The 18,318-nt window shown below is 59.6% G+C and overlaps 1 pseudogene; it reads left to right on the forward strand.

The window, feature by feature from the left end:
• The first annotated feature begins 1,641 nt into the window (after positions 1-1,641).
• Positions 1,642-14,618, forward strand: LOC144929612 (syntaxin-binding protein 2-like; annotated as a pseudogene).
• Positions 14,619-18,318: the final 3,700 nt, after the last annotated feature.

Below are 18,318 nucleotides of genomic sequence, written 5' to 3' on the forward strand. Positions count from 1 at the left end.
CCCCTGCTCAAAGCAGCGACAATCCCCAGTTTTTGCCCCAGATCCCTAAATGGCTCCCCCTCAAGGATTGAACTCACAACCCTAGGTTTAGCAGGTCAATGCTCAAACCACTGAGCTATCCCTCCCCCCCCACATCACAATACAGGGATCACTCACCTGGCATTGAAATGCAGACAGCTCTGGATGGAGCATAGCTGATGTGCAACAGCACTCAACAACACTACACAGGGATCACCCACCCAGCACTGAAATGATGCCACCTCTGGGGTAGGAATGCAGCAGCTGTTCAACAGCCACAGAGCGACACTACTCACAGTTTAGAGCAGGATGTGAAGAAGACTCTCACTTCCATTCGAAAGCTCTGGGGGAGTTCACAGAAACAGACCATGCTGTTAACCTGAGCTGAACAGCAGCCAGGACACAATAAATTGGGTCTGCACTGCGGGTAACCAGACAACAGCTCTGCCATGAGGGATTCGTTCTGATTAATGGAGGGAGGGATGGGGCAGGGAGCCAGTCAAGCTTGGGGAACTAATTCCTTCTCCAGGATGCTTTGCTCCAGGATCTTAGAGCCCAGGCTCTATGGACATTAATTCCTGCACCACCCAGCCGGAAGGGAAGGGCTGGGGCAGGTCTTTGCGCTCCACATGTCACAGGAGGACAAGGCAGAACAAACCATGTCACAGAATGAATCAGTTGCATCGCCTGGACTAGAACCCAGGAATCCTACCTGCCAGCTCTCTGCTCTAACCATTAGACCCCACTCCGCTCGCAGTCAGGATAGACCCCAGGAGTCCTGATTCCTAGACACACACACACACACACACACACACACGTTTCTCTAACCCAGTGGTTCTCAACCAGGGTTACGGGTGCCCCTGGGGGTACGCAGAGGTCTTCCGGGGGTACACCAACAGGCTACACAAAAAGTTTTAGCAAAGCCAGGTCCATTCGACCTGCTCCTGTTCCTGGGTACAACACGGGGCCTGGCTGAGGGGGGCTGGGTGCAGGTGGGCGAGGGGCCTGACCGAGGGGGGAGGTGCGTGGGGGGGGGCGAGGGGCACTGCTGAGGGGGGGACACTGGTTGGAGGGGGGACTTGCAGCTCACTGGGGGGGCCCTGACTGGAGTGGGCTGAGGCCCCACTACCCCAACCCAGTCCTCGCTTTAACCCTGCCCGAGGCCCCCGCCTCCCTCTGCGCCCCACATGACCAGGTGGGGGTTCAGTGGGGACCTGCGTGGCCCTGTCACTGGGCGCCCGCCCCTTGGTGCCCAGGCCCAGCCCTCGCAGCGCCAGAAGTGGGGGGCTGCGGCGTTCGGCCGTCTTCAGCCTTGCAGACATCGACCCGCCAGCACCCCAGTTGCTTTATACTGAAATCAGTCACTGGGGGGGCTGGGCCCGTCCATCAGTGACACAAGGGGGGGCCGGGCCCATCCACCAGTGACTGATTTCAGCGTCACTAGGGGCCGTCGTCCAGCGTCACAGACACTCCCCAGAGCATGGCAGGGAGAGGCCAGGGCGTGCCCAAGGACAGGAGCAGAGCCGGGGCAGGACCCAGGAGTCCTGACTCCAGCCCCACCCCGCACACAGCTGAGTCCTACTTCTACCCACAGGGCTCGAGGGGACGTGGCAAGAGGCGGAGATGGCCCCGTCCGGACTGAAGGCGGTGGTGCGCAAGAGTGAGTGCGGAGCCGGGGGGTCTGAGTGTGGAGCCGGTCGGGGGCAGGGTCTGGTTGGGTGTGGGTCTGGGGGGGCAGGGCCCAGTTGGGGAGCCCTGGGAGGGGTGCTCCTGGGTGTGTCTCACCCTCGGGGAGGATTAGGAGTCAGTCGGAGCAGAGAGCTCCCCCCCGCCTGCCTGTCACACACCAGGAAGGGGAGGAGGCTGTCTGCCCCACCCCCAAGGGCTGCCCCCTCCCATAGGAGCTGCATTTTGTGGGGGCGTCATCGTCGTCATCTCTTTCCATCAGGATGACTCCCACCAGGGCCAGTGCAAGGATATTTTGTGCACTAGGCGAAACTTCCACCTTGCACATTCCCCCCCCCCACCCCCGACAACCTCTGAAAACTAGTAAAGTTAGCATTATAAACAGCCTGTCAGAACGGGTAACGGCTGCGCGCAAGGAGAAAAATGACGTCATAGCCACTTCGTAACATAGTAAAGCAGTACACTTCTGCCCAGCCCCAACACAGAGCTGGCGTAGGCTATAGCTGTAATGTAGGAGAGATCAAGGTAAAGCCTTACACTTCAGAAGCCCAACCCACTTCTGTTACTTCAGAAGCCCAACCCACTGCTGAATCTCCAGCCCAGGCTGCAGTGGACGGGGCCTGTGGCTAAATCCAGACCACAGACCTGGGGTTTAAAAGACCCTTGCAAAGTGGATTCAATTCTGATGTTCCATGGTTGCCCCCAGAACTGGGACAGAGTAAAAGTGGCCCACAGCTCAGGACGGCCGGTGGTGCTAATAACCCTTAGCTCTTCTCTTAGCTTTTCCTCACTAAATCGCACAATTAGGAGGGCCTGACATGTGACTTCTGAATACTTGGGGTGGGCCATACTGCCCTGGTTCAAGAGGGGTCTCTGAACAGGAATAGCAGGGGGCTGCGGGTCAGGAGTGAAGGGCATCTGAGAGCTGTGAGGGGGGGAACCCAGGACTGGAATAGCTGCGGGTCAGGAGTGAGGGGCACTGGTGGAGCTGGGAATGGGGGGGGGTAAGCAAAGGGCTGGGATAGCAGGGGGCTGCAGTCAGGAGTGAGGGGCATCTGCAGAGCCGTGAGGCAGGGATCCCAGGACTGGAATAGCTGCAGGTCAGGAGTGAGGCAGAGCTGGTGGGGGACAGACCAGGGCTGGCATAGCAGGGGGCTGTGGACAGGAGTGAGGGGCACTGGCGGAGCTGGGAGTGGGTGGGAGCCAGGGCTGGGATAGCAAGGGCTCCAGTCAGTAGTGAGGGGCACTGGCACAGCTGGTGGGGGCAGTCCAGGGCTGGCGTGGGGAGGGGGGGGTGTAGCTGCAGTTCAGGGTCGAAATGCGTGGAGAAAGCAGGTTTGTGTCTGCCTTCGCCATGTCTAGATCCAGTCTGTGCTGCCAGCCCCTTACCGTGCACTCGAGCCCCACGTGCCCCAGTGAACGGGGCGTCCGCATGCCGCAGGTGTAAAGGACTGCAGGAAAGCAGCAGGGAGGCCAGCGCGTCCTGGTGCAGAATAGCCCCTGGAGCCTCATTAGGACCAAGCAGCCAAGTCCTGATGGGCTAGAGGTGGGGTAGGGAGAGGCATTGCTTGAGTTATGGGGGAAACATAGTGTGTTGGGCAGTGCACTCACGCACACCAGCTACCGGGAGTGGGAGTGAGAGTGAGAGCACAGGTCAGGGTCTCGGGGCTATTGCCCTACGGGGCCAGCCAGAATCAGGTGCTTCGTAGGGGTAAAACAAACAGATGTATTATGGTAGCACCCAGGAGTCCCAGTCATGGACCAAGGCCCCATTTTGCAAGGCGTTGTACATTATTCATTAGGTGTATTACAGTGGTGCCCAGGAGCGCCAGTCATCACCAACAAAAAGATGGTGCTTGGCCCGAAGAGCTGACTATCTAATTGCTTAGCTGGGCTGTGGAAGGTGCCCAGGAGACAGGCCAGCAGTTCCCTGAGTGGGGCATGCCTTGGAGGGGTTCTATGTGCAGGACTCAGAATTTGAAGTCTTTGTTGTGTTGCTGTCCCCCATACACAGTGAGGGTCCCTGGATCCCCTCCAGTCAAGAGGTGCTGGACAGGATCTGTTTTCTTCCTGCACGGGGCCAGATCCTTAGTTCAGCTGCGCTCGTATCCAGCCTGGCAGAAAGGAAGGGGGATCAGACCCATGGCCCATCTAGCCTGTCACCCCACCACGATCGCTGACTGGGGGCTCTGCTAGGAGCACAACACTATCTGGCCTGAAAGCAGCCTCTGAGCCACTTCCCCGAGGCATCCTTCCACCAGCCAGTGGGTCCTGGCTCAGGGCACAGCCGTCCCGTCTGAGCCCCACCACTAATCCCCGTCTCTTTCCCTCGCAGAGATCCTCAGCGTTGTCCTCGTGAAGAAGGAAAGAGAATGGAAGGTAAGGAGGCCGAACCTGTTGCCCTGGTGTCCCCCTGGGGATATGCTGTATCCATATATCATGCTCCTCCCCCTCCAGCCTCTTGAGATTCATTAGGAACCTGAGCTTTTCCAGGCTGGATCAGATCCCTGCTCTGTCTAGCCCATCATCCGTCCCCAGCTAGGCTTGGGTATGTCTGCCTTCCCACCGCGCTGGATCAGACCCAGCTTGTCCAGCTAGCCCCATATCTCCCCCACACACACACACCGGATCAGACCACTGGGACCAGTGAATCAGCCTGGGTGGGAGGAGGAGCAGGAGAGTGCCAAGCATGGGGCAGTATGCACCATTGGCCAGGCAGGTTATTGAGCCCCCGGCATGGACTGGGCCGGGGGATGTGGAGCAGCGGGTTAGGCCGGTGCGGCAGAGGGAGCATTCGGCACGGCAGGAAGGTGGTGGAGATGTTGGGCCAATGGCCTACAGGGCTTTCCTAGGGGAACACGGAGACTCCCCTTGTTCCATTTCTCTGTGCGCAGCACAACGTCAGGATGGGAATGGGGCCAGTAGGGGCTCCCTAGGAGGCTGCTTCCCCGGAGCTGGGCTTCATGTTCTTTGCCACGTGAGGCACAGACTGTCCCCCAGACCTCTCCGCAGTGCAATCCTGTGGGGATTGGATGGGCAGGTGCAGCAGGCGGAGAGAGGCGACCTCAGCTGAGACTCAAAGCGAAGGAGACTCGATGAGGCAGAGGCTCAGGGAGCAGGGGCTGTTGGGGAGGAGGCTCCTGCATCTGCAGCAGCAAGGTGAGTGGAGGGAGACCAGGGGCAGGGGGCGCTGGCAGAGCAGGGTGAAGCCCAGAACCCGCAGGGGCTGCCCGCGGAGGGAGCGCTGTAGGAGAGGACTGCAAGCTGGGGCCTGGGGCTTGGGACAGGGCAGCCAGGTTCTCACCTGTCACAATGGCTGGTCGAGGGGTCTGAACAGGTTCCAAACACCCTGCCAGGCTAGCTGGCGTGGCGAAGCTGCAGGTGCCCAGCATGGCGCCCGGGGAGGGAGGGGGCCCTGATGGTAGTTGCCTGGGATTGCTGCTCGGCCGGCTGTTCCCTGGGCACTGCTCAGAGCCCACTTAGTTCAGCAGCAAGGCAATGCCAGGCCCCATCTGTGGCCGGGCATGGACACTTCTGTGGCAGCGAGAGACATGACTGGGCCCTAAGGATGTCCCGGGCACATGGGGACAAGCCCTGCTCCAGGTGGGGAGGGAGCCCAGAGCCAGGGGGGTAAAAACCAGCCCACCTCCTGATGGCATCATGCTAGGCCCTGAGTCCCCAGGGGCTGGGCATGGGCTGGGCCATTTGAGCAGCAGGGAGGGGCCTCGGCAGGTGCTGACACACCCTTTCTTCCCCCTTTGCAGTCGGTGCAGGCTTTGATCAATGACTTCCAGGGCACCCCCACCTTCAACTACAAGGCAGTTCACGTCTTCTTCCTCAGCCGTGAGTATCGGGGGTCGGGGGATCCCCCAGCTGGGAGCCTGGACAGCGGCACACTGGAGCCTGGGGGTGGGGGAGACTCTCTCTGCCGGCAGGCCAGTGCGCAGCACCCTGATTATGCTCTGCCCTCCTGCAGGGGATGCAGCCCCAGCAGGCCAGACCGAATGAGGTCAGGCTTGACAAAGCCCTGGCTGAGATGATTTAACTGGGAATTGGTCCTGCTTCGAGCAGGGGGTTGGACTAGATGACCTTCTGGGGTCCCTTCCAACCCTGATATTCTATGATTCTATGACGCCACCTATCCCTTCCCCCCCTTCTCCCCCACGGGCCTGCCTCCAGCCAGCACGGCTCACAGACACCTGCAGCATGTGCCCAGAAAGGCGGCCTCTGGCTACCATTCCCAGCATGCATTGCTCCATCAGTCCCAACTCGGTGGGGGGATGGGACAGCACCAGAATACCCAGTGTGTCAGGGTCAGATCTGCTTCTCCCCATTACAGCGGCAGGGGGAGCCCAAGTCCCTGTTCCTCCTTGTGCATCATCCTATGTTGTACACTCTGGTCACTCAGCCCTGCCGGGGGGCTGAGGGCAGGGTGTGAGACAGGGGCTGCGTAGGAGAGATTGTGGCTCCCCCTCGCTGCTGATGCTGCAGAAGGCAAGAACCCGGCATGACTCTGGTTCGGGGGGGGGGCTGGACTCATCGTTGACTCCTGTGTGGCCCTGCTGGCTCGCCCAGGTTCCCCACAGGCGTGCAGCACTACTGCCCCTGCTGTGCCCGGTCTGGCCCCGTCCGTGGGGGCTGGTGCTGTGCTGGGGGTCCTGAGCCCTGTGCCTGTCACTCCCACCCACTGCCTCTGCCTTGCAGCCTGTCCTGAGCCTCTGTTCAAGGAGCTGAGGAAGTCACGGATCACCAAGGTCATCAAAACCCTCAAGGAGATCAACATGGCCTTCCTGCCTTACGAGAGCCGGGTGAGGGGTGGCCGGGCTTTGGAGGAGCAGGTCCGCGCGGCGGATGGTGACGTACGACACCCCACCCTTAGTGGTTCATGTGGCTTGGCGGGGGAACCTTTCCCTTCTAGGGCCCCGGGTTTGACGCCAGCACAGGGCAGCAGGGACTAGCTGGCTGCTCACACCCTGTGAGACCTGGAATCGCTGGCTTGCACCTGGTGGGGATGGTAGATGTATGGGGGAGGAGGGCCCTGCCTCCCTGGCTTTACCAGCTCTTACTGGTGGTTTATACTAGGCCTGCAAGACAGCCCGATACTCTACACGCCTGCCCTTTACCCAACCACCCCATCCCCTCCTTGTGTCATCAGTGGATTTCCCCCCTCCTGCCCCTGAGGGGCAGGACTGGGGTGTCAGCCCCATTGCATTGATGGGGAAACTGAGGCACAGAGAGACATGAGCCTGGTCTACATACAAAAGCTTTGTTGGTATGGGTTTGTTACGGGGACATGAGAGAAAAAATCCCCCTGTAACTGATGCAGCTGTGGTGGCAGAGCCCCTGGGTAGGTGCCGTTACGCTGGCAAAGCAGTCCTTTCGCCACTCTAGCTGATTTCATCTGGGGTACCGGTGCCAGCTGTGCCAAGAGAAGCTTTGGCTGGTAGAAGCTGAGTGTCCGTCAGGAGGCTATGCTGGCTCACCCGTCCCGTTGCGCCAGCAAACCCTTCATGGGCCGATACTATTTATTGGTGTCCAAGCACTTTTGTCCCCATGGCTCGTTCTGTTCGGCCAGTGAAATAAGCGACAGCGGCAGACGCGCCTTGATGCCGGGTTTGCCCGTGGCTATGCTGGGGCTTTCGCCAGACGAGAAGCGTCGCCAAGCCCCTTCCCCCAACATTGAGGACACCTGGGAGTCTGCAGCCAAGTAAGGACCTGAACCTGGGGCATCTTTATCCCAGGCTGGTACATGAATCTCTGGCTCGCTATCCCTCTACCACAACAGGAGTGGCACTGGCAAAGGGATCTCTTCCTCACTAGGGGCTCGCTACAGCTCCACCAGGCTGGCCTGATCCAACAGCGCGTCTATGGGGCACAGCTGGCCTGGCTGCAAGCAGTTGGCACTGGGGTCTGATCTCTGCTCTCCCCTGTCCCCAAGGTGTACTCCCTGGACAGGCCATAGAGCTTCCACAACTGGTTCAGCCCCTACCGCTTTTTCGAAAAGAACAAGCAGATGGAGAATCTGGCAGAGCAGATTGCCACATTGTGTGAAACCCTGGAGGAGTATCCAGCCATCCACTACAGGAAGTGAGTGTGCCCAGGGGAAAGGGTACCCAGGTATCCCCTATAGGAAGTGAGTGTGCCATGGAGAAGTACCCAGCCATCCTCTACAGGAAGTGAGTGTGCCCAAAGGGCGAGGGTACCTGGTTACCTCCTACAGGAAGTGCATGTGCCCCTGGGGGAGGAGCTGTTTCTGACCCACAGGGTTTGTCTTTGCTGCAGGGACCATGAAGATAACTTCCACTTGGTGCACGCTGTGCTGGCCAAACTCAAGGCGTTCAAGGCATACGAGCCCAGCATGGGAGAGGTGAGCGAGCTGTGCTGGCCACGCCCTTGCCATGGGACAGAGCCGCGGGGGAGCACATGAGAAGTAGAAGGAGGGAGGAGTGATTTAGAACCTGCTCGGAGATCCTGGCGGGGGGAGGGGTGGGGTCTAGACACCCTTGGAGATCCTGAGGGGTTGGCAGAACAATAGCATTCCCTGTGTGGCTGGATTAATGGCCACAGCCCTTCTGGGCAAGTCACCTCCCCTATTTACCCCTCAGTTTCCACATCTGTAAAAGGGAGATAATGCTACCAATCTCGGGCAGGGGGGCCCCCTCTGGGATAGCTGGCTCCCATGGCACAGATGCTCTGTAACTCACAGCTGGCAGTACAGGCCTGCCTCCAGAGGGGAGCCTGGCACACACCTGGCTGCCCAAACCATCTACCCAGGGAAGAGACTGACAGCATGCTTGTTAACCACCGGAGCTACTTGCTGCAGCAGAGCTGGCTCCAGCCTGCAGCCCCAGTCTGATCTGGGCTATTCTCAGGAGCTGATAGCGGCACTGGGGAGGGAAAATCCTGCTCTGTGCACACCCTGCTGCTGTGACTCCCGTTGAGTCCCCCCAGGGATATTCCTGAGGCTCTTGCCAAGCCTCCCTGTCACAGGTGAAAGCACTATCCCCATGTTACACGGGGGAAACTGAGGCATGGAGCAGCATGCCAGGAGTAGGTGGCAGAGGCAGGAATAGGAATAGCCCAGATCAGGGGGACGGGGGCTCCCATTGCACTGCCAGGGGGAACTAGAGAGACCCCTGACCCCAGCGCCCGAGAGAACCTGTTGAGGGAGGAGCAGCAAGAACCTAAATTCGATCATTAACTGTGTGGGGTTCAGTGGGTTAGAGCGGATGGTTCTGGGAGCCAGGACTCCTGGGTTTTATGCTCAGCTCTGGGAGGGCAGTGGGGTCTAGTGGGATAGAGGGGGCCTGGGAGCCAGGACTCCTGGGTTTACCCCCAGCTCTGAGAGGGGTGGGAAGAGCAGGATCTCAGGATTTGATCGGGGAACTAGGACTCCTGGGGCCACGGACTCGTGTGCCTGGGCTGTGGGTGCGTCCCAGGGGTGCTAGGGCTGACCTGTCTGTCCCCGTGCAGGTGTGGACAAGGAGAACCTCACCAAGCTGATCCAGCATGCCAACATCCAGCAGCAGAGAGACATCATCCACAACATGCTGTTCCTGGGCATCTCTCTCACGCCTGGGGTAAGGGACTGGAGCCAGGGGCCAGCAGCTGTACTCATGCCAGGGGGCAGATCTGTGCTGCACAGGGGAGCCCAGGCCATCCTGGAGGTGCCGCCCTATGGCAGTGACCTACTCCCAGCACAGAGGTGGCCTCTGTCCCTGTACAGTGGGGTGACGCCCTCCCCATAGGAGGGTGACCCCGAGTTACTCCCCATCTGGGGTGACTTCTTCTGCCCTGGCAGAGGATACTGGGAGTCAGGACCTCAGATCGCCAGCGAGCTGGAGCTGGTGACCACTGCTTGGGGTGGCCATGCGGCGAATGAGGGGAAGCAGCTCTGTTCTCCCATCAGTCTCTCTCTCTCTCTCTCTCTCACTCAGTGATCCATTCTGTTTTCTCTGCCTCTCCCCTGCCAGCCTGGCTGGCGCGACTCAGGTAGGCCACGCTCTCCCTGTCTGCCCCCGTTCCCAGCCCGCACCTCCTCCCTGCTGCCTCTCACCCCCTCTCCCTTCCTCCCCCAGAGCAGGCAGCTGCGACCGAAGAGGAAAGCGCGGCTGGAGTCCAGCTACCAGCTCTCCCACTGGATCCCCATGCTCAAGGACATCATGGAGGTACCGGGCCATCTGCTTCCTGGCCTTGGGGACTGGGGTCACACCTGGCAGGCTGGGCCCAAGGGGGTGGTTTGGGGGCAGCCATGTGTAGAGCCCTGCATATCCGTGCCCCATTTCTGCGGATAGTGGATTGGCTGCAGATACAACCGTGCAGGGCTGTACTCCCCAGCAGCGCCTGGCCCGCGGCATCTGGCTCAGGCAGCCCGGGGGACGCAGGGCACTCGGGGCCGCCGGCCCACAGCCAGTGGCTAGGCAACACGTCGGAGTTGGGGCTGTCCGGCACCCACTCGCCCCACCGCGCGGCTTCCTGTCCAGCAGCTCGAGCAGCACCAGTGTCCCCACCAGCTCCTGAGCAGCAGGATTTGGGATTGGAGAGGGTGAGGCCCCGGCACCCCACCCCTCCACCCCACTGTGATGCAACATGCTCTGCTGCTGCCGTGTACACTCGTGACCCCCCAGGAGCGGCACGTGATGAGAAACCCCTTCCCCCCCCAGCCCCCACCCCCTCCACACTGCCCCTTCTCCTCAAGACCCCGCCCCCACACTGCCCCTTCTCGAGACCCCGCCCCCTCCAAGCTGCCCCTTCTCCTAGAGACCCTGCCCCCTCCACACTGCCTCTTCCCTGCAAGACCCCTTCCCCACCCTCGCTAGCTGCTGTCGGTGTGGATGCGGATACAGGTAAAAGGCGGCTTGTGGATCGCAGGCTGTTGCACATCCACATTTTTGTATCTGCGCAGGGCTCTAGCCATGTGAGGGGCTCATCAGCGAGTCCTCTCCTGCTGCCATCCTTAGGGGTCTTAAATCATAGACACGAGTGCAGGGGAGTTGTCTTACCCGGTGCTGAGATGCTGCCAGCTCTGGGGTGGGGTATGGGCAGTATATACAGGGGTTCCTCACCAGGGCTGAATTCTTCCTAAGGAGTGGCAGGCAGCTGTTAACAGCCGCCCAGCAGCGCTGCCCAAGAGTCTAGGGCAGGAGGTGATCAGTGTGTGGGGCTGGAAGTGCAGAGGATCCAGGCAGCACACTGTCATGACTGGCATTGGAATCTGAATGGCTGGCAGGGTCCTTGGTCTAACCTCCAGTGAGGAGCAGCTGTGTGACGTTCATCTAAAGGATGAACTCCTGCAGCACAGTACTGGTCACTGACTGACCGGGGAGAGCACCCCCTGCAGAGCCCCCCGCCCACTCCCTGGGGTCATAGAGCACCCTCTGCTGACTCACTCGCACCTCCCAGCACCCAGTGGCTTTTCCTTAGAGGTCTCCTATCCAAGCACTGCCTGGGCCCAAACCTGCTTAGCTTGTGAAAGGTGACATGGTCACTCCTTCCCCCCACCCTTACTGGGGGCTGAGCCCCTCATCACCCAGTCCTGTGGGGCACTCCTCAAGGGGGTGGGGGGCACACTTAGTTGCCTTCAACCTACTGGCTTGGGGCTCCTCCAGGCCAAGAATTAACCCCCCGACCAGAGCTCCTGTCCCTGGCAGATCAGAGGTGGGAGGCTCCCAGGCCCCTGTTCCAGCATTGTGATGGTTCCTCCTGTGGGATTTTGGGGCAGGTAGTTGCAGTAACCTCAGTCCCATGCATAATCCAATCAGGGGCGCCCCCTTCTGCGCCAGCCACAGCTTGGCAGGCCTTAAGCTTCCCTGTACAAGTCAAAGCAGCGGACTAATGTAAAAGCCCCTATTATGTGGCATTAGGATGTATCATAGCCTGGGCCCCCTGCGTGGCTGGGACACACCTCATGGAGCAAGAGGCAGGGCCTGGATCTGCCCGCAGCAGGGAAGGGGCACTGGGGGCAGCCCCCTGCCTCCCCCACCCCAAGTGAGGGGCCCTGGATCCGGCTGCAGGAGGTCTCTGCCCTCCCCATAACGGTGGATGGGTAGGCAGGTCACAGCAGGGCACTGAGCAGCTGAGGGGGATGTGGAGAGTTGGGGGCATCACTGGAGGAGTCAGCGTGCTCTTTGCTGGCTCCCCATGCCCCACCCTGGAAAGTGGGCCCCAGGCTGCTCCCCCCCAGGGACTGTCAATCATTGAGTGAGGAGCCATCTCAGCCCCTCCGCCCCAATGGGGCCTGGCTTGGCCACCAGGTCAGAGGTTCCTGCTGCTTGGCCCCTGCTGATCTGTCCTCCCCTGCCAGGACATCCTTGAGGACAAACTGGACAAGAGTCTGTGGCCCTTCGTGTCAGACCCGGTCCCTACCACCAGCTCCCAGGCTGCTGTCAGGTAAGGCTGAGCCTGGCTGGGCTGTGGACAGCAGAGCCCTGACACACACACCCCAGGGTGTGGGAGCCTCTGTGCCTGGGAGTGCATGGCCAGGGCCCTGTCCTCTGCAGGGGAGGGGGTGCCCAAGAGCCTGGAGCCCTGGACCCCTCTTACCGTGTCCCCCACGCCCCAGCAGTCCCTCAACACACCAGGGTCCAGGATAGAGGAAAGGGACTGGACGAGCTTTAGACAGCACCCCCAGCCCAGGGCAGGTGCCACCCTCCCCTACTCCCTTCTGCCTCCCATCCTCCTCCAGGCCCTGCCCTTCCATGCGGCATTCCCTCAGCAAGCCCCTAGTATCCACACTGCCCCTCTCTCCCCCCAGCCCCCGCTTTGGGCAGTGCCCACCCCTACACCTGGCATTCCCTCAGCGAGCCCCTGGTATCCACACTGCCCCTCTCTCCCCCAGCTCCCGCTTCAGGCATTGGCACAAGAACAAGCCAGCGACTGAGTACCAGATGGGCCCGCGCCTCATCATCTATGTGCTGGGTGGGGTGTCCATGTCTGAGATGCGCTGCGCCTACGAATTGACCCCGGCCACCAGGGGCAAGTGGGAGGTGGTGATCGGTGAGTAGGGCGAGTCCTGGGGGGAAGGGTGGCTGGAATGCCCAGGTCAGGGACAGTTGGGACCCCCTGGGTGGGGGAGACCCTAAAACTGCCTGCCCAGCACCCACAGGGGGCCCATGCTACCCTCTGTCCTCCCGCACCCAGGGGTCTGGGAACAGATGTGCTTGTCCCACAAGGCCTGTATCTAGCCACCTGATCTCCTGGCCGCTGGCTCCCCAGGCCTCTCATTGCCCAGGGACCATGTGTGGGGGCCCAGTCAGACACCCCCAGTAACTCCCATAGGGATATGGCTCACCCCCTGCACACACCCCTCGAAGACCCAAGGGTGAGGAACACTGTCAGCGCGGGGATTCTTGCCTGGCTGTGCAGGGTACAGCGGCACGAGGGGTGCGGTGCCAGGCCACAGTGTAGGCATATTCCAATATTTGTGATTCTGTTCATAAGAAATTGTAAACCTGCAATATTGATTTATAATATTTATTAAATCTGCATTTATAATTCTTCTTTTTGACATAATTGTAAATCTGCAATATTGATTTACAATTCTGTATTAAAGCTTGCAAACCGTACCTTGCAAACCGCTCAATTGGCTTTGCTTTCTCTAAATTGATACTTTCTCTCACTTGTTATTAAGATGGACGCGTGGAAAACCTAACCGCTCATATTGACTCTGAATTGATACTTTCTCACTTGTTATTAAGATGGACGCTTGTAAAACTAAACGGCTTAATTGACTCTGCTTTCTCTGTATTGGCGCTTTCCATTGATTGTAATGGAGATTGACATGCTTTTTAACTAACTTCACTTTATGTTCAATTGGCTCTACTTTGCAAACGGATACTTTGTAATGGAGATTGACATGCTTGTTTGTAACACCCATGAAGAACCGCGAATTGGAGCGGCGCTCATAGAAATGTCACATAGAGACTCCCACCTTCTATAGTTTGGATCAGGAATGTTAAAAAAACGGGGAGTCTCAAATAAATAACACCTTTGTATAATAAAAGAAAGGCAATACCGAAGGAATGTCAAGAGACAGGGAGTCTCAAATAAAATAACAATACTCGGTGAAATGAGAAATGTGTTTTTTTTATTAAAGTAAGGAATGTATGTGAATGAATGGTGGGTTTTGAATAAACAGGGAAGTGCCAGCCTAGGAATTTAACATCGATTGGCCGAAGAAGACGCCAGGTGGAGACAACCAGAGAACCCCACCGGAGGGCAAACTGGGATCCACCCGACCAATTCAAAGGATGAAGAAAGCTGATGAGCACCTGACAGCCGTCCTGGAGCAGTCATGACTAACAATATGACAAAGCAAATTCCACGGACTGGCATAGGAAGAAATTCCTATAAAAATGGACACTAAGGACTGAGAACTTTGAGTCTCCAGTTCTGCCACTACCCTTCAGGAGCATCGGATGCGCATCTGACATGGACTCGGCTCCACTCTCGTGTACAGGTTACCTGGCCGGTACCCTGTCACGAGCAACCTCTAGGCTGGTAACTATAAACCCCTATGCAGAACTGGTATGAATGAATGAATGAATGAATGAATATATAGATATATATATAATTAAGTAAGGAATAAGTAACGATAGGACAGTGTGAGTTTTATATTTCTTTATTATATTTACAATAAATGTGGCATTTTGCCTTTTCCCTTTAATAAGATCCTGCTGGTTTTTATTTTATTGGTACAACAACAGGGGGTAGGAGAGAGTCCCTCCCCTCCTGCACTAGAGCAGGGTCCAGCTGCAAAAATGGGGGTGATGGTGATGCCAGCCTCATACCCGCGCCACTGTGCCGACCGCTGCCAACCACCTCTCTCTCCCCCAGGTTCCAGTCACATCCTGACCCCCAAGCGCTTCCTGGATGACATCCAAACCCTCAACCAGCTGGACCCCGAGGAGGCCTAGAGGCAGCCCCCTCCCCCCAGAGACTCTGCCCCCCACAGCTCCAGCTCGCTGTCCCCAGCTCCACCTCCTCTTCTCAACAAGGCACCTTCCCCCCTACTCCTGGCTGCAGTGTCAATTCTTGGCGGGGGGGGGGGGAATGACTCCTTGGCTGTTAGGGCAGAGGGCAGGCCAGGCTCCCTCCCTCTGGCACAGCCTCTAGGGCTGTCACCCTTTGTGCCCTGTGGCCACCCTGCTCCCGATGGGGTAGGGGCAGAGTCTGGCTCCATTATCTACCAGCTTCAGCCATTCCTACCTCCCCTGCCTGGGACCCAAAGCACAGCACCTCCCCCTCCCCCTCCTGTCAGCCCTCCGCTAGTGATGCGGGGCACGCAGAGGCTGCTACCACCATCTGGCTTTGGGGCGGTTGTGACCCAGCCACTGAGCCCCAAGCTGTGTCTGTCCAGTCTGCAAAGGATTAAAGAGAACCCCCCTTCTGCCCCCATATCATCCCCATTCACCGCCTTGGGGTGCTGGCCCAGCCCTGGTCCCTGCACCCCTCCCATCACAGCCTGGCACCCTGGCCTCTTGGCCCTGTCCCCCAGTGGGGACCTCGGCTCCCGAAGGGGGGAGGGGTCCTAGCAGGAGTTGCAGTCAGAGTGCCCAAGTAAGTGGGGGTGGAGCCAGGACTGCGTAGGAGGCGCGTCCAGGGTTGGTCAGGAGCAGGTAGAGTGACCAGATGTCCCGATTTTATAGGGAGAGTCCTGATATTCTGAGCTTTTTCTTATCTAGGCTCTTATTACCCCCCACCCCTTGTCCCTATTTTTCACACTTGCTGTCTGGTCACCCTAGCAGCAGGGCAGAGCGGGCTCGCCACCTGATGGGCCTGGATCAAATGCCCCTGCCCAGTGCAGACACCTCCCCACTGCCTTTCCCTGGGTATCAGAGCCACGCCCTGGGCACCTGGAGCCCCAGCTCCATCTGAGGCAGCCAGCTCCAGCCCCCTTGGGTCTGATCAAGCCCTGAGCCAAGCCTCACCCCCTGAATCCCACGGGCCCTAGAGATCCTCTCCCTCTTGCCTGCCAGGCGGGCTGTGCTGGGGCAAGCGCTGGCAGGAGTGATCCCAGGTAAAGGCAGTGACCTCCTTTACTGGGAGTGACCTCCAGGGGGTGGGGGGCGCAGGGGGAGAGTTTGTTTGTTCGCAGCTCTGAGCCCCTGCCCCTCCCCCACCCATTATCACAAAGTCAGTGCTGGCCCTGCCCCCGGCTACTGCCCTGCTGGGCATGTGCCTGGGCCAATGAAGTGCATTGCCAAAGGCTGGCCGAGGTCTCTGCTGCTGTTCACAGGCAGGGGAAGGGAGGGCACAGGGCGGGGCAGGTGGCTGAGGGCCCAGGGAGCGGGATCTCCCCAACTCCCCCTCCAGCCCTGCTGCAGGTCCCAGGCGTCCTGGCTCCGAGTCACCAGGCCAGCGCTGCCTCCCCGCACCCAGGAGCAGGGTGGGGCAGTGGCTGCTCCTTTCACTGTTGGACCAGGGCCTGGGGGCAGCTCTGCTCTGGCCTGTGGTCGCCCCCTGCTGGTGCAGTGCTGGCTCACCCAGCCATGCCCCAGAACCTCCACAGTTCCCTGTGTCCCCCTGCTCCTAGTGCCTTGTTCTGCCTCTGGTCCGTGTGCCAGGGGGACCAGGAGGGAGCCTCAGGAGTTCCCCCAAGCTAGCTATGGGATCCCCATCAAGTGTGGGGTTGGGACAGGCACTGAGCGAGCACCAGGGCCCAGCCCCCAGGCTGGCCCCACAGGGAACCATACCCACCCAGCCCCTGCCCCTCCCAGAATCAGCGCTGGAACCCAGCCCTCTGCGTCCCAGCCCCTGCTCTAACCACTAGCCCCTGCTTCCCTCTCAGATGTGGGACAGAACACCTGCCTCCTTGGTCCCCCTCTAGGGCTTGGCCTTTGCCCCAACCCCCACCTCCTCCATCCTCCTGTGCCTAGAGCTGCCCCAGGGTCCCGCCACCCCGGCTGCTGCTGGCCCCCAGCCCTTGGGGCCCTGGCTGGCACCTGCATTGTGTGAGCAGCTGTGTAGGCTCGTCCCACCAGCCAGGCCAGGGCTCCCCTCTGGCACCCTCTAGCCTGTGCCAACAGCTGGGGGTGCAGTGGCAGTGTCCCCACCCCCCTCCTTGTTGGAGGGTGAAAGGAGCCAAGGAGGGGCTGTGAGAGAGCCCCATTCTCCTACCCTTCCCGCACCCTGCTCCCCCGGCTCAGCTCGGAGACTCGTCCTGCCTCTGTAGTCACTGGGCATGGGGGTTAGCGCCCTCAGCAACCCCACCCCCACCAGCTGGAGACAGTGAGAGACCAGTGCCAGGTCAAGGACCTGCCCCAGGTCCCGGAGGAGTATTATGGGGGATCAGGGCCCAGAGCAGGGGTGACCGTGGTGGGGGATCAGACCCATCACTCATGAGGGTTGGGGTTGTCTAACTTCTCCTCTCAATCTGCTCGCAGGCTGTGACCCCTCCTGCCCTCTCCCAGCCCATCCCCTGCTCCCTTGGTGCCCAGGGGGCACTCAGCCAGCCACACATGGTCACGCACCCCATGAGGTGGGAAGGAGGCTTCAGGCCTGTGAGCTGTGCTGTGCCAAGGACCAAACCCAGCTTACCCTGGTCCTGGGAGATTTTCGGGATGCACAGAGTCACTGCTCTGGTTGCCTGTGACCCCTCCCGCCCTGACCTGCGGTGTCCCAGCCAGGCCAGTTGGGGCGGGAGGGGTGGAGGGGGGGGAGCAGCACAGCTATTGCAGGCAGCTGGGGAGGGCCGGGGGCTGGAGGGCACTGACTTGGCCATGTAGCCATGGGTTGGGGCCTGGGCTGAGCCAGGTTCGGCGCAGGGATGGCCTGGCTGGGCGCGCCCTGTTTGTGATCATCTGGGCCTGGCCTAGGCCACGTTAGGCTAGCACCCCTTCAAGCCCAGTGCCCCTGGCTGGTTCACGGGAGGGCAGGCAGCTGCTTCCCAGCCCAGCTGGGGGCTGCCCTGGGTGGGAGACAGGCAGAGGGAGAAAATGCAGTTCCTCTCCGCAGCAGGAGGGGACCAGCCAGGTCAGACACTCTCAGCCTATGCGCCCCCCTGCAGCCCAGACTCTGCATTGCACCCCTCCTGTGCCCCTACCCATCTCACCCTGCCATGGCTCCCCAGCACCTGCCAGCCTCAGAGTGCCCCAGGCTTGGCAAAAGACGATCCCAGCCCCCCAGGGGGCTTGGAAAATGCCCAGCAGCACCCATGTGACACGAAACCTCAATAACAGGCACCCAGAGCGGGAGTGACTCACATGGATTTGGGGGCAGAGCTGGGCATGGAACCCAGGAGTCCTGCCTCCCAGCCCCTGATCTAACCCCTAGACCCAAGTTGCAGTGGGGGAGGTTTAGATTGGATATTAGGAAAAACTTTTTCACTAGGAGGGTGGTGAAACACTGGAATGCGTTACCTAGGGAGGTGGTAGAATCTCCTTCCTTAGAGGTTTTTAAGGTCAGGCTTGACAAAGCCCTGGCTGGGATGATTTAACTGGGAATTGGTCCTGCTTCAAGCAGGGGGTTGGACTAGATGACCTTCTGGGGTCCCTTCCAACCCTGATATTCTATGATTCTATGACTCTATGATTATGACCCTACTCCCCTCCCAGAGCTCAGCACAGAACCCAGGAGTCCTGCCTCCCAGCCCCCCTGGCTCTGCCCATCCTTCTC

This window comes from Lepidochelys kempii, chromosome 20 (genome assembly GCF_965140285.1).
Source record: "Lepidochelys kempii isolate rLepKem1 chromosome 20, rLepKem1.hap1, whole genome shotgun sequence".
Classification (NCBI taxonomy): Eukaryota; Metazoa; Chordata; order Testudines; family Cheloniidae; genus Lepidochelys; species Lepidochelys kempii.